The sequence below is a fragment of the Capra hircus genome, chromosome 17, assembly GCF_001704415.2.
Source record: "Capra hircus breed San Clemente chromosome 17, ASM170441v1, whole genome shotgun sequence".
NCBI classification, from domain to species: Eukaryota; Metazoa; Chordata; class Mammalia; order Artiodactyla; family Bovidae; genus Capra; species Capra hircus.
Window position 1 is genome coordinate 14,436,690 of NC_030824.1, and position 17,226 is coordinate 14,453,915.

Consider the following 17,226-nt stretch of genomic DNA (forward strand, 5'->3'; position numbering starts at 1 on the left):
TCAAAGAATGATCTTTCTACACTTCAGTTTCCTCATCTGTAAAAGCAAGGAAATACTGTTCACTTCTATGGATTATTATAAATGGGATTATCATTTATTCAGCCAGCCATGATTTATTGAGCTCCTACTTCATGCATCAGTCTCCACTATAGGGCCTGGAGATGTAGCAGCAAACAGGGCCAATATGTCCTGCCTTTGTGGAGCTTTTATATCAGTGAGAGAAGCAGGCAGTAAGTGTACATTCCAACAGTTACATGACACAGTCTCAGGTGGTGACACACGTTTAGAAGAACAATGATATTGTCCATGAAGTGCTTAGCACCATATCTAGCACATGTGTGCTTGTGCGTGTGTGCTAAGTTGCTTTAGTTGTGCCTGACTCTTTGCGACCCAGTGGACCGTATCTCGCCAGGCTCCTCTGTCCATTGGGTTCTCCAGGCAAGAACACTGGAGTGGGTTGCCATGACCTCCTCCAGGGGATGTTCCCAACCCAGGGATCAAAATTGTGTCTCTTATGTCTCCTACATTGGCAGGCAAGTTCTTTACAACTAGCACCACCCAGGAAGCCCATCTAACACTATATAGATATTGAATTAATGGTAGGCATCATATTAACACTAATTAGCATTATCATATATCAGTCTCTCTAAAAACTTTCAACAATAATTGTGGTTTCATCTCACAAAAACTCCATGAAGTCAGTGGGATTATTTTACTCATTTTAGATATGGAAACTGAGGCACAATCTTTCATTGTCTTGAAGTAAATGTCCAAATTCCTTACTCATGTACTCAAGGCCTTTCATGATTTGACCCTGCCTATCTCTCCAGCCTCATTTCTTTCTGATCTTGTGTCTCCTGCTTTGTGTCTCTTTGTGTCTCATTCTTCAAAATTCAGTTCAGTCATTACTTCCTCCAGGGCTTTTTTCTTGACCACTACCCTCCCCATCCCCTGGAACCCTCTAAGGCAGGGTTAAATGCTTTGCCCCAGGGTTCCCACAGTTTCCCTTATTTGGTTCTCATCATATGGTACTGTAGTTGTCCACTCTGTCTGCTGCCTCTGGGACAACATGAATTCTCTTGAGAGTGGACATCTTGTCTTTTTCCTCTTAACCCCAGCATACAGCCCAGTGTAGGCCAGTGCTGGGCATATAATAGGTACTCAACAAATGAATACCATTGCATAAGAACCTGGAATGTTAGGTCCATGAATCAAGGTAAATTGGAAGTGGTCAAACAGGAGATGGCAAGAGTGAACATTGACATTTTAAGAATCAGTGAACTAAAATGGACTGGAATGGGCGAATTTAATTCAGATGACTCTTATATCTACTACTGTGGACAAGAATCCCTTAGAAGAAATGGAGTAGCCCACATAGTCAACAAAAAAGTCAAAAATGCAGTACCTGAGTGCAATCTCAAAAATGACAGAATGGTCTCTGTTCATTTCCAAGGCCAACTATTCAATATCACAGTAATCCAAGTCTATGCCCCAGTCACTAATGCTGAAGAAGCTGAAGTTGAATGGTTCTATGATGACATACAAGACCTTCTAGAGTTAACACCCAAAAGAGATGTCCTTTTCATCATAGGGGACTGGATTGCAAGAATAGGAAGTCAAGAGGTACCTGGAGTCACAGGCAAGTTTGGCCTTGGAGGAAAAAATGAGGCAGGGCAAAGGCTAACAGAGCTTTGCCAAGAGAACGCACTGGTCATAGCAAACACCCTTTCCCAACAACACAAGAGACGACTCTACACATGGACATCACCAGATGGTCAATACTGAAATCAGATTGATTATATTCTTTGCAGCTGAAGATGGAGAAGATCTATACAGTCATCAAAAACTAGACCAGGAGCTGACTGTGGCTCAGGTCATGAACTTCTTATTGCAAAATTCAAACTTAAATTGAAGAAAGTATAAAACACCACTAGACCATTCAGGTATGACCCAAATCAAATTCCTTATGATTATACAGTGGAAGTGACAAATAGATTCAGGGGATTGGATCTGATAGAGTGTCTGAAGAACTATGAATGGAGGTTCTTGACATTGTACAGAAGGCAGTGATCAACACCATTCCCAAGAAAAAGAAATGCAAAAAGGCAAAATGGTTGTCTGAGAAGGTCTTACAAATAGCTGAGAAAAGAAGAAGTGAAAGGCAAAGGAGAAAAGGAAAGATATATTCATCTGAATGCAGAGTTCCAAAGACTAGCAAGGAGAGATAAGACAGCCTGCTTCAGTGATCTGTGCAAAGAAATAGAGGAAAACAATGGAATGGGAAAGACTAGAGATCTCTTCAAGAAAATTAGAGCTACCAAGGGAACATTTCATGCAAAGATGGGCACAATAAAGGACAGAAATGGTATGGACCTAGTACAAGCAGAAGATACTAAGAAGAGGTGGCATGAATACACAGAAGGACTATACAAAAAATATCTAATGACCCAGGTAACCACGATGTGATCAGTCACCTAGAGCCAGACATCCTGGCATGTAAAGTCAAGTGGGCATTAGGAAGTATCACTACAAACAAAGCTAGTGGAGGTGATGGAATTCCAGTTGAGCTATTTCAAATCCTGAAAGATGATGCTGTGAAAGTGCTACAACTCAATATGCCAGCAAATTTGGAAAGCTCAGCAGTGGCCACAGGACTGGAAAAGGTCAGGTTTCTTTTCAATCCCAAAGAAAGGCAGTGCCAAACAATGTTCAAACTACTGCACAGTTGCACTCATCTCATCCGCTAGCAAAGTAATGTTCAAAATTCTCCAAGTGAGGCTTCAGCAATACATGAACTGAGAACTTCCAGATGTTCAAACTGGATTTAGAAAAGGCAGAGGAGCCAGAGATCAAATTGCCAACATCCACTAGATTATCAAAAAAGCAAGAGAGTTCCAGAAAAACATCTACTTCTTGTTTATTGACTATGCCAAAGCCTTTGACTGTGTGGATCACAACAAACTGTGGAAAATTCTTCAAGAGATGGGAGTATCACACCACCTTATCTGCCTCCTGAGAAATCTGTGTGCAGGTAAAAAAACAACAGGTAGAATAGGACATATAACAACAAACTGGTTCCATATTGGGAAAGTAGTACATCAAGACTGTATATTGTCATTCTGCTTATTTAACTTATATGCAGAGTACATCATGCAAAATGTTGGGCTGGATGAAACACAAGCTGGAACCAAGATTGCTGGGAGAAATATCAATAACCTCAGATATGTAGATGTCACCACCCTTATGGCAGAAAGCAAAGAGGAATTAAAAAGCCTATTGATGAAAGTGAAATAGGAGAGTGAAAAAGTTGGCTTAATACTCAATATTCAAAAAGACTAAGATCATGGCATTCGGTCCCATCACTTCATGGCAAATAAATGGGGAAACAATGGAAACAGTGTCAGAGTTTATTTTTTGGGGCTCCAAAATCACTGCAGATGGTGACTGCAGCCATGAAACTGAAAGATGCTTGCTCCTTCGAGGAACAGCTATGACCAGTCTAGACAGCATATTAGAAAGCAGAGACGTTACTTTACCAACAAAGGTCCATCTAGTCAAATCTATGGTTTTTCCAGTAGTCATGTATGGATGTGAGAGTTGGATATCCAACTCTCATAAAGAAAGAAAGCAAGCTGAGTGCCGAAGAATTGATGCTTTTGAACTGTGATGTTGGAGAAGACTCTTGAGAGTCCCTTGGAATGCAAGGAGATCCAACCAGACCACCCTAAAGGAAATCAGTCCTGAATATTCATTAGGAGGACTGATGCTGAAGTTGAAACTCCAATACTTTGGCCACCTGATGCAAAGAATGGACTCATTGGAAAAGACTCTGATGCTCGGAAAGATTGAAGGCAGGAGGAGAAGGCGATGACAGAGGATGAGATGGTTGGATGGCATCACCCAGTTGATGGACATGAGTTTGGACAAGCTCCAGGAGTTGGTGATGGACTGGGAAGCCTGCCATGCTGCAGTCCATGGGGTCACAAAGTCAGACACGACTGAGCGACTAAACTGACTGACTGGCAACACACGAATGCCATGCCTGATGACAGTCCGTTTTAATCCTTTGTCTCTCTGAGGAGAATCTCTTACTTTGGGAGGCTGTTTAGATCCAAGAGGAGTTTCCTTGCGATTCAGCATGGACAGGGCACCCCAAGAAGGGGTTCTAATTATGACCTACCGTGAGCTTTGTGACCCAGAGCTGGTTACTCCACCTCTCTGTGCCTTTGCTAGGTGGCAGCAGCAGATACCAAGTAGGAAGGAAGGTAATTTGCAGACATGGCCAAACCAGCAGAGAGTTTACAGCACTGACAAAACACGCATTTGGTTAGGTCAGAACGTAATGCCTTGGCTTGACGTGTTTGCCGCAGTGGGGGAAAAAAAGTCCTAGATTTTTCCGAATCTAAATTTATAAGTTAGAAGTAGATTAAAGGATGAAAAAAAAAAAAAAAGTTCTTGCTTTGGAAGGGACCCACCCACTTGGCTTTTCTAAATAACTTTTCTGTAACAATGGAGTGTGCCAAGAACAGTGAGTTTGCAACTAAATTGTCTGGTTTAAGTTCCCCTAGTGCCATTTACCAGTGTCAGATCCCGAGCAGTTTCAAACTCTCTGGTCCTCAGTGTAACCATCTGGAAAATGAGGGAATAAAAGTTCGTGGTTTGTACACTTGTTGTGAGGATTAAATTAGAAAATAATGTATGTGAAGTGCCTGGAAGCACCTGTTTCTTTGCACTTACTCTTTTGGCTGCCTCAGGTCTTAGTTGCAGTATGGGAGATCTTCCTCGTGGCCCATGGACTCTCTAGTTGTGGCAAACAGGCTCATTAGTTGTGGCGTGGGGGCATAATTGCTCCATGGCACGTGGGATCTTAGTTCCCAGACTAGGGATCCAACTTGCATCCCCTGCTTGCAAGGTGCTTTCTTAACCATTGGACCACCAGGGAATTCCCTGTTTGTACTTATTTTAATATAGTTATTAGAAACCCCCACATTACAAATGTGGCTTTTTTGGCTATTTTTCTACTGAACAGTATTGCTTAAGGCTGGCTTCTTGGAGGCTTTAGATTACATTTTTTTCTTCATCTCCATCTGTAGAATTCACCACTTAGTTGGAGTGCGTGTACTGAATATGTTCACATGAGGTTTTTGTCTTCACTGTGATGTTGTTGGGAAGAAGTCAGTTTGTGTAACTCAGAATTGTCATTTGTTTAATTTTGCCTTGGTTGTGGTTTCAGGGGAGAGACCCCTTTTCCAAAGCCTCAGCCCGAGGAAAGTGGGCTGGAGCCAGTGGTGGCAACACGTTTGATGGTACCATCATTTTTTTTACTGCATAAGGGGAGCCCGGAAACCCAGATGGTGGCCCCCAGGGGGACTCCTCCAGGACAGGAGGCAAATGATTCTGGCTTCAGGAAAGAGAATCTCTTCCAGAGGAAGTCAGAGAGAGTAGATTTTGTTCCAGGAAGGAGTGTCGCCCCAGGCACTCCCAGAGAAAACCGGAGAAGCAACAGATGGGGAATGAATATTGGCCAGGATACGATGATTCTCATTCAATTAAAATATCAAATAGGAAAGTAATGGGAACAGAGCGTTTAGTGGGGGGCTTCTGATAACTTAAAGACCAGGCTGAACGAGCGGGAAGATCAAAGTCACATTATTATCTCACGTGGAAAAGAAATGGCTCTGGATTTTTTCCACTTAAAGTGTTGTCCCCGTCCCCGCCCCCCCCCCCCCCCGCCCCTTCTTAGTCCTTTTTAAGAGTTGATATTGGTTCAAGTCTGACAAGTGCAGTAACCATTTATAGTTGCCATTGAGAGTAACCTTTAAAATAACTATGAAAAGTCAGATACCATTTTCCCTCCTGGATTTCTTAGTTTTTAAGTCTTGAATGTTCTGTCAGTCCTCTGGGTCTGTCTGATTTCCTGCCAAGTGGGTCAGGAATCTCCCTGGATGACTGGGATGGAAGGAGAGAGGAGGAGCCAGACAACCCAATTGTGAATGTTTACCCTGCCCCTGAGGCAATGAGGGGAGGGTCCTGGAAAGGGTGTTCAGTGACTCAGGGGGCCTTGTCTTCCTCAGGAATCCAGAAAAATGCCCACTTAAATGTGTAGAGAAAAAAGGACTTATTGATAGGGCCCGACGGCATTATGAGACAGGCTTGTGGTCAGATAGCGTGTTTCTGTAGGTGCTTCTGGTCTGTCCCGTGATTCACTCTGCCGAGTAACTTCCTCTCCCAGGGTTCTAAGGCACCCCTGTGTGTTCCCCTCCCTTGATTTTAGTGTGACTTTGGCCAGTCACAGAGCTCACGCCAGGCCTGACACTGAGATTTTGTGGGCTCAGAACTCACCGCTCTCTGATGATCATTTCTGTTCCTCTGGTAGGTGTTGAAGGGGAAACTTTCGATTTTGGACGGATGGGGGTGCATTAGAGTGTTCACACCTCCCACAACTTAAAAATTGCATAAAGTCTGGGACTTCCCTGGCAATCCAGTGGTTAAGACTCTGCGCTTCCAGTGCAGGAGATATGGGTTTGATCCCTGGTTGGTGAACTAAGATTACACATGATATGAGGCACAGCCAAATGATTAAAAAAATTACATAAGGTCTAAGTCCTTTATGTGGACATACATTTTCACTGGGAAAATTCCTGCTGAGAGCTATGCCCTACGGTGTGACCTCCAGAAACAGACATTTATCTTGATAGTCATTACTGTTTATTACTTCCCAATATCAATTCTTCTCCTTCTTCCTAACCAAACCCTAATTCTATTTACATGTTCTCCCATCCCCAGCTTTAAGGGTAGCTCCAGATCAAGGATCAACAAGGTTTTGCAGAAAAAGGCCAGAGAGTAAATATTTTAAGCTTTAGAGGGGCATATGATCTCTGTCACAACTAGCTGTGTGACAGCTCTCTGTTATAGACAGTGTGTAAATGAATGAATATGGCTGTGTTCCAATAAAACTTTATAACATTAGGCAGTTGGTTAAATACGGCGCATGGGTTGTAGTTTGCCAACCCTGATCTAGATTAATCTAAGCTTGGGTTTCCCAATCTCAGCACTGTTGACATTTTGGAATAGACAATTCCTTGTTGTGGGGACTGACCTGCGTACTATAGGATGTTTAACAGCATCCCTGGCCTCTACCCACTAAATGACAGTAGCATCCCATACCCCACTGTGACGACTAAAAATGTTTCCAGACATTGCCAAATGTCCCTGGAGGCATTTCCCTGGTGACTATTACTGATCCGGATAATCATGTGGCTCAAGTTGGTCCAAATACACTAATAATGGGAAGAGCTCATAGTCCATGATTTGGGGAGAGGTTCTGTCTCCTCTTAGATTGAAATAAGAAAGCCTTAGTGCCACAGATGGCAGGGGAGAGGGACCAGAACCTGGGTCCTTGCTGAGCAGCTGAATCAACCAGACCTGATTGTCTCCTTACCTATGGACTTCCTATTGCATGAGATGACACATTTCCTTATTGTTTTAGATGGAGTTTCTCAGGGGTGTTCAGGGGGTTAATTGACCAATGTGTATAGAAGGAGTTTGGGTTTCTCTGGTGGCGCTAGTGGTAAAGAACCTGCTTGCCAGTGCAGGAGACATAAGAGACTCGGGTTTGATCCCTGGCCCGGTAAGATCCCCTGGAGGAGGCCATGGCAAGCCACTTCCGTATTCTTGCCTGGAGAATCCTCATGGATAGAGGGGCCTGGCGGACTGCAGTCGACAGGATCACAAAGAGTTGGACACAACTGAAGCAACTTGGCACACATCCACACAGAAGGAGTTTAATATTTTAAACTCTGGTATGTCTGTATTTGTATTCAGTGGCTGAATATCAGTCATGAGGCAAACCGGCCATCAGGGGCTGTGATTGGTGCAGATTCTCTTAGCAAGGATGTGGGTTGGGGGCCCACTGATTGGTGTCTTAGAACTTTCATGTGTCCTCTTGGCTCCACATAGGCCTTTGTGAATTTATCTGACCACCTGGCCCTGCAAACGTGGTGGAGCATGACTCTTTTTCTGGATGTCCTGGGATTGAGTCCTCTGTGAACACTTTCAGTGATATGGGTCTTTCAGAGGAGCTTAGATTGCCTGATTGGTTACAGAGAACTTTTTTAATGGTGTCTCCCTGGGAAGGAGATTTGATCCGAAAACTGTGGCAGTGCTTGGCCCAATACATGGGCATCAGGTCCTGAATTGCAAATGTCGTGGCTACAAAGATAACAGAAAACCAATTTCTACTCAGTTCAAATCACAGCTTCTCTTAGGATCATGCCCCTGCTGTATTCCAGCCACCTGGTCTCCCCATCCCCCACTCCCCCATCACTACCCCTTCTCTCTAATTCTTGGTTGATGCTAAAGTGGGAAAATGCATTTAGAGCAAAAATCAATAAAGAGCAAACTTCTAAGAAGGTTTCTACAGCAAACCAGCAAATGATGTTGGGAAGGCTATTGGAGAGGCCCTGGCTTCAGAACTTGGCTCTGAGCTCATGGGTGATTTCATTTGTTGAACCTCAGTTTACTTATCTTGTAAGAATGGATAGAATGATCTGCACCCATAGACTGAATGAAATAATGTATGTGAAAGAATTTAATGAGTCAGGAGATTTGAGGAGAGGCACTTGAACAGGCCATGGGTGTGACAAGTGGGTATTTCAGGCCTGCATTTTTCTCCCCCTCTCTCTTGGTGGTTCTGAAAGGAACCACCAAAAAAAAAAATCCCAATTTCTTTTGGTTTGTGATGCTGTCTTCCTAAACAACACCAGAGCCAGAATTTCAAAGGCAGATGATTTACCCACCTGTGTATCCCATTATTTGGGCTGGTTGGTACTTGGCATACTACAATAGACACTCAGAAAGTGTCAAAAGAATGAATATTGTAAGAGGCAATGCATTGTCAACACTGAGGATCTGGGATTGTGGTACTTGGTTTTATCGTGATTTATTTATATATAAAAGATATTTTTCTACCTTAAATCCTAATTCTTTTTGTACCCTGGGTATTTTTCTGTTGTGATTAAAGTTTCCTTAGTCTGAGCTGAGATCAGTGGGTTGTGCAAAATTGGGGGGTTTGCTGGATATCGGTGAGGATGGATGGTTCTGGGCAGTTGTCTCAGAGTCAGGCATCAGGGGCACCTCTGGTCAGTTCTCCTGGACTCACAGACAAACACAGGCAGTCCCAGGGTACTCAAGGCCCACATCAAGAAGACAAAATTGCCAAGTGGTCCTTCCAAGGACAAATCTGTCCAAATGGGGGGCAAAGACAGCTGTGTAATCTGCCACTCCCAAGTTGAAGCCCCTTAAGTCATTGATTAGCTGTGTGAACCTTGGGCAAAAGTTAACCTTCCTAAGCTTCACTGGTAAAATGGTGATAATAATAGAACTTTTACCATAGACTATTTGAGAAGATTGCATGAAATATATGCTTGACACAAAATAAGCATGCAAAAATTGCTAGCTTGAGGCTTTCTTCCATCTTTCCTAAAATGCTTTGACAACTGATCATGGAGTGAGGTTGTTATGGTGAAGGGATGGATTGAGAAAGATGTGGTCTTGAGGAGAGTGGACCTGCCTGGATAAAACTTTGTGAAAGCTGGTCCCCTTGGACCGAGCTTGAGACATCCCATCACCTGCTCCTGAGAGTCAGCTTGGATGTTCTTCCTGCTTTGACCCTTCCACTTAGCTCACTGCTAAGTTCTGTAGCTGATTTTTCCCAAAGGTATCCTGAGTGGAGCCTGTTTCCCCATCTCCCGTGCTGGAGAGCCTCAGTGGACCTGTATCGTCTCCCCCATAAACCACTGTAGCAACCTCTAAACTGGTTTCTCTGCTCCTGCTCCCTGCTGCTCCCATCCCCTCAACAGCTGGAGGGGATATCTGAAAATGTAAACAGATCACCAGCTGGCTCCTTCACCCCGGCAGCAGCTCCCCCAGCACCTAGAATAACATTTAGCATTTCTGGTGGGAAATGGTCTGCTCATTCCCTTAAGGTGGCTGAATTCTTTTCCCATCTCAGGTCTTCATTTAAATGTTGTCTCTGGCTGATTCCAGTTAAGTGCTTTCCATGCTTTGTGGTATTTATAGTGTTGACAACAGCTTGTATTTGTATACCTCTTTGTGTGTTTATTCATTCAGCGTCTGTCTTTCCTGCTGGATTGTAAGCCTCGGGAAGGCAGGGACAGTGTCTGGCTTGGTTGCCACTCCATCCTTGTGTCTGGCACAGTGCCTGGCCCATTGTACACTTGTGTTAGTCACTCGGTCATGTGCAACTCTTTGCAACCCTGTGAGAGGTTGCCCCATGCCAGGCTCCTCTGTCCATGGAATTCTCCAGGCAAGAGTACTGGAGTGTGTTGCCATTCCCTTCTCCGCGGGATCTTCCCAACCCAGGGATCAAACCCAGGTCTCCTGCATTGCAGGCAGATTCTTTACTGCCTGAGCTACCAGGGCCTGGTCTATAGTAGGTACTTTATTAATATCTGATACAAAGAGTGAATGTCCTCAAGTCAGTGGTTCTGTTTGTTTTTCTTCATTTTGTGTCTTCTGAGCATGGAAAGGCTCTGCGTACAGGTGCCATGATGGTTTCTACAACTGGAGTCTCTCTCTGGAGCGCTGAGAGGCAGGAGAACTTAGTGGTTAAACGTGTGTATTCTGGTGCCAGGCTCTCCAGGTTCAAATCTCAGCTCTGCCTCTTGTTACCTGCGTGTAATTTAGCAAACTACTTAACCTGTCTTTGACTCTGTTTCCCTCTTGGTCAAATGGAATTAATATCAGAATCTACTTATGAAGGCTAATTGACATTTGTGAGACCATTGGCATGGTGTCTGGTACATCATATGTGCTCAGTGATGGTGACTGTGGTTGTCTAATTAGTGTGAATGGAACATTTCCATTTCTGGGTGATTTTATACCTTTCTTTTTCTACTTTTTTTTTTTTTTAGGTCAAAGTACCACTTATTTGACTTCACACTGAGCATCTACTTTGTGTTCCACTCTGGGATACAGAAATGATCCCATAACAGAGTCCCTGTACTCACAGGGCTTACATTTCAGTGGGGAATACAGGCTTCAAAAATAATTACAGGTGGTATGAGTGAAATGAAAGAAATAGAGGGTGAGGAGAACAAATTCTAAGGGAATTGAAGCATCAGTGTGTGGAGTGGGGTCAGAGAAGTCCTACCTGAGAACATAGATCTAAGCTAAAGTCCATCCAGGAGATGGGCTGGGCAGCGGTGATGGGCGGGTCAGGTGAGGGGAGAGAATACTAAGCAGAAGGAATAGGTTGTGCAAAGGTCCTGAGGCTGCAGAAGATATGGCGGCATAACTAATGATACAACTAGGTATGTAGCTGGAAAACCTGCTCATGGAAAATAATTGCTTTTTCAGGGATCTTCCCAAGAAGACCCTGACATAGAGATTTGAATATAAGACATTTGCATTTTGAGAGGCAGTTCTGAATACGAGTTGAGAAAAGGGGGCATGGGTGGTAAGACAGGGAAGGGAAGGATCCGGATATATCATCACATCAGTTATCTCTATGAGCAAGTGGGGAGCTTTGGGGGCTATGGTCCAAACATTTCAACCCAAGTTGGGGTACTTATACAATATTCTCCCATCAGTGATTGTTTGAGGACTTGCTCTTGGGGGTTGGGCAAAATTAATTCCCTGGCACCCTTCCCATTTCTGCCATGTGTGTGAGTCAAAGTGGGTCCCAAGTTGCCGGAGAAGCCATCAGGCAAATGATAGGCAGGTGTTGGCCTTTGAAAGTTGGCCAACAGGGTAAAGGCCAGGGGGCTGGCAGGGCTACCAGTGCATCTGCTATGTACTCCAACCCCCTTTGAGGCCTGGAGCTGTTGGGGTCAGCCAGGATCAGCTTGTGGGGGCCCTCGTGAGCTGTTGTGAGAGGTCTCAGGCTCTACCCCTTTGGGGGAAGCACTGTTGATCTTAAGTTTTTAAGCTAATCTTAAACTTTGATCACTCTAGTTCTTGGGTGGAGAATGGACTGTTGTGGCCTGAGGAGCAGATACAGGGAGAGAGAGGTTTGTGAGGGCAGCCTCACTATCCAGGCAAGATGATGGTGGCTTAGAGGTAGGTTAGGGTGGGGATGGAGAGCAAGTTGGAGCGAGGTGGGAGATGGAATAGACTAGATTTTCATGGAGCATCTGCATCCAGGGAAGGTGGCAGCCCTTTTCCGTAGCCTCTTCCTTATGCTAAATTAGACGCAGGTGTCTCTGAGACTTGGCAAGTGGGGCTGTCATTCTCCTGAGCCTCCACCCGCCACCTCTTACCTGTCATCTGCTGTGGTCTTGCTGCCCACTCTTCACAGTATTCTCCAGGCTGCTGGAGCCAGCACAAAATAAATAGCCCCTGTGTCCCACCTTGCCAGCTTCCCTTCTGCCTTGCCCGCCCTGCTGTGGCCTGGTGAGTGCTGGCTACAGTTCCAGCTTCTGAAGCAGCATTATTGTCGAGGAATGTGGAAGCAGACAGGCCAGGGAGCAGGGGGCGGGGACGAGCATTCCGTCTGCCATCTTGTGGCTCAAGCAAGAGCTATGCTGATGGGAGCCAGGGCCTTAGTCTCTGTGTGATCCAGAGAAACGCGTCTCCACTGAGCGGGCAACAGGACTCCATCTGCAGGCCCATTTGGCGTCCTGTGGGGTCACTGTCTCTGAGAGTGGGGCTGGGAAGCCAGGCCTCTAGATGATGTGCTGTGGATAGAGGTCTCCTTTGTCCCCAAGCCCCACTCTTCAGCTGGGTCCTGCCGGGTACAAAATGCCACTGTGCTGTACTTGCAGCTCAAGAACATATTGCTTTATTGTTAAAAATCACTCTATTAGCCATTTTAACCAAAAATCTGGAGTTCAGGTTTTAAGGTTTCTAGAATGTAGAGGGATCCTAAAGATCGTTCATTTAACGAATATTTAATTCTGGAAAATTCCTGTTTTCTTCTGGTAAAGCCCACCTGTACCCCAATTCAGCACTCTAAGCACAGAGACACCGAGGGAGCTATTGTTTTTACCATGATGAGACTTGCCTTCGACCTTAGATAATAGCTTCAGGTATATTCTCCAGACCCAAGCTGGGCCTGTTCAAAGGCTTCCCTCGACTGAGAATAGAGAGAGAAAGGGCAGCCTGTAGTGGCTGAAATGATAACATGTAGAAGATGGCACATACCTGTTTCTCTCCCTTGAAGAAAGGGAGAGAAAACTGGTCAGCAGAGAGGAGAGAGAGAGAGGGAGCAAGGGCAGAAGGGATGGAGAAGGGTGAGCAAGGAAGGGTAAGTGGAACGGTGGGGGAGGAGGGAGGGAGGGGGCGGTAGGTATGAGCAGTGAGTAGGAGGACACAGGTGTGTTTTACACCTTTCTCCAGAATTCCCTCGTGGCTCCTCTTCCTTCCTTGAGCTCCTATTCCGTCTGTGGTAGCTCACTTAGTATAGTACACCCATTATTTGCTATATCGTCCTCATTTCCGTACCGTGTTTCCTCTACTTTTTTTTTCCATTAATTGATTTTATTGCAGTATAGTTGTTTTACAATGTTGTGTTAGCTTTTACTATAGAGCCAAATGAATCAGCCATACATAAACTTATCCTCCACTTCTTAAATATACCAGTTTCACTCAATTCCTTGTCCAGTCCATTGGGATGGTCAGAATGCCAGCACCCCAGCCAAAGGCCCCAGCTTGCATGGCTTCCACTTTCCCTGCAAGACCACGATGACGCCAACCTGACTGTACCAGCCAACCAAACAAACTCATAAATGCCAATTAGTTATATTGATGAGCAATGTTTATGGGTTCCTGCAGATCAATTCATAAGTATTATAAATTGCAACAGTTTCTAAATGCCCTGTGACTAATGGCTTTGGTTGTAGTTGATTTTATCACGTTGTTGAGTACCTAATCGTCCTTGGCCTCACTGAGTGTTTCTGTGACCTGCAACGAAGAGACAATGACTCAGAGCCCAGCAGTTTCAAGGTCAGAGAGCCTGTGTTTCTAGCTTCCGTCCTGAGTGACAAGGATCCTGGTATTTCGCTTTTTAGTGGTTCATTCTTTCATTTTTGGTAATGGTGAGCTGTCCTTTTCCACTGACTTAAGAAACATCTTTTATTCTGACTTTTACCTGTTGTTTCCAAGGCTCATTCATTCATCAGATTATTTATGGAGCACTTCCTATATGCCCAGTGCTATGAGAATGCCTGGAATATAGTGCTGCATTGGTCAGGATAGGCTAGGTTGTGCTGATGCAACAAGATACTTTTGAAATCTAGAAGCTTCAAACAAAAGTTTTTCTGTTTGTTTGTTTGTTTTCATTAAGCTACACATCTACTGTGGATCAACAGTGGGCACTCTTCCACTTATTCACTCAGGGCCCAGGCTGATGAAACATTGCATCACTGTGGTAGGAGAATTGATAACTGGAGAATTACTGTGCCAGCTTTTTCTGTGCTTCAGCCGCAGAGGTGACATGTTTCACTTCTCTACGCAGCCCATGAGCCACATATTTGTCACATGGCCCCAATTAACTTCAAAGGAGGCTGAGAAATGTGGAGCGAGCACATGGAATATTTGGTATGTTTAATGGTCTTCAGAGAGATTGCATTGTAGCTTGTGTTGCAGGGATCAAACAAATTATTGCATAAATAATTGTTTAACAATAATTGGGATGAAGGCTACAAGAGAATTCGGGATGCTACAAGAGTGTAAACCAGGAGATCTGTTGCCTTCCAGGTGGTCGGGACAGATTCCTAGAGAAGGGTTATTTAAGCTGAAACCTGAGAGGTGAACTAGGGTTGGTGAGGTGGAGAGAGAGAGTGAGTGGCACCACCAGCTGTGTCACAAAATGCAGATCACCCTAGGTTCTCCTATCAAAAAATTAAGTGTTGATTGAGAGGAAAAAATATTCGTTCAGTAGTTCTCGTCGCGTCCGACTCTTGCGACCCCATGAATTGTAGCACGCCAGGCCTCCCTGTCCATCACCATCTCCCGGAGTTCACTCAGACTCACGTCCATCGAGTCTGTGATGCCATCCAGCCATCTCATCCTCTGTCGTCCCTTCTCCTCCTGACACCAATTCCTCCAGCGTCAGAGTCTTTTCCAATAAGTCAATTCTTTGCGTGAGGTGGCCACAGTACTGGAGCTTCAGCTTTAGCATCATTCCTTCCAAAGAAATCCCAGGGTGGATCTCCTTCAGAATGGACTGGTTGGAATTCCTTGCAGTCTAAGGGACTCTCAAGAGTCTTCTCCAACATCACAGTTCAAAAGCATCAATTCTTCGGTGCTCAGCCTTCTTCACAGTTCAACTCTCACATCCATACATGACCACGAGAAAAACTATAGCCTTGACTAGATGGACCTTAGTTGGCAAAGTAATGTCTCTGCTTTTGAATATACTATCTAGGTTGGTCATAACTTTTCTTCCAAGGAGTAAGCGTCTTTTAATTTCATGGCTGCAGTAACCATCTGCAGTGATTTTGGAGCCCCAAAAAATAAAGTCTGACACTGTCTCTACGGTTTCCCCATCTATTTGCCATGAAGTGATGGGACCAGATGCCATGATCTTCGTTTTCTGAATGTTGAGCTTTAAGCCAACTTTTTCACTCTCTTTCACTTTCATCAAGAGGCTTTTTAGCTCCTCTTCACTTTCTGCCGTAAGTGTGGTATCATCTGCATATCTGAGGTTATTGATATTTCTCCCGGCAATCTTGATTCCAGCTTGTGTTTCTTCCAGTCCAGCATTTCTCATGATGTACTCTGAATATAAGTTAAATAAACAGGGTGACAATATATAGCCTTGACATACTCCTTTTCCTATTTGGAACCAGTCTGTTGTTCCATGTCCAGTTCTAACTGTTGCTTCCTGACCTGCATACAGATTTCTTAAGAGGCAGGTCGGGTGGTCTGGTATTCCCATCTCTTTCAGAATTGTCCACAGTTTATTGTGATCCACACAGTCAAAGGCTTTGGCATAGTCAATAAAGCAGAAATAGATGTTTTTCTGGAACTCTCTTGCTTTTTCCGTGGTCCAGCGGATGTTGGCAATTTGATCTCTGGTTCCTCTGCCTTTTCTAAAACCAGCTTGAACGTCAGGGAGTTCATGGTTCATGTATTGCTGAAGCCTGACTTGGAGAATTTTCAGCATTACTTTACTAGCATGTGAGATGAGTGCAATTGTGTGGTAGTCTGAGCATTCTTTGGCATTGCCTTTCTTTGGGATTGGAATGAAAACTGACCTTTTCCAGTCCTGTGGCCACTGCTGAGTTTTCCAAATTTGCTGGCATATTGAGTGCAGCACTTTCACAGCATTATCTTTCAGGATTTGAAATAGCTCCACTGGAATTCCATCACCTCCACTAGCTTTGTTCGTAGTGATGCTTTCTAAGGCCCACTTGACTTCGCATTCCAAGATGTCTGGCTCTAGATTAGTGATCACATCATCATGATTATCTGGGTCGTGAAGATCTTTTCTGTACAGTTCTTCTGTGTATTTTTTGCCACCTCTTCTTAATATCTTCTGCTTCTGTTAGGTCCAGACCATTTCTGTCCTTTATCAAGCCCATCTTTGCATGACATGTTTCCCTTGATACCTCTAAAATTCTTGAAGTGATCTCTAGTCTTCCCATTCTGTTGTTTTCCTCTATTTCTTTGCATTGATCGCTGAAGAAGGCTTTCTTATCTCTTCTTGCTATTCTTTGGAACTCTGCATTCAGATGCTTACATCTTTCCTTTTCTCCTTTGCTTTTCGCCTCTCTTCTTTTCACAGCTATTTGTAAGGCCTCCCCAGACAGCCATTTTGCTTTTTTGCATTTCTTTTCCATGGGGATGGTCTTGATCCCTGTCTCTTGTACAATGTCACGAACCTCATTCCATAGTTCATCAGCACTCTATCTATCAGATCTAGGCCCTTAAATCTATTTCTCACTTCCACTGTATAATCATAAGAGATTTGATTTAGCATACCTGAATCAAATGAAGTTGCTCAGGATTTGATGTAGCCTACCTCACTGTCTTTACTGCTTCTCCAGGAGATCTTCCTTGATTTCACTTGATTTGTCCATACCTGAATGGTCTAGTTTCCCTACTTTCTTCATTTAGTCTGAATTTGCAATAAGGAGTCATGATGAGCCACAGTCAGCTCTCGGTCTTGTTATTTGACTGTATAGAGCTTCTCCATCTTGGCTGCAAAGAATATAATCAATCTGATTTTGATGTTGACCATCTGGTGATGTCCATGTGTAG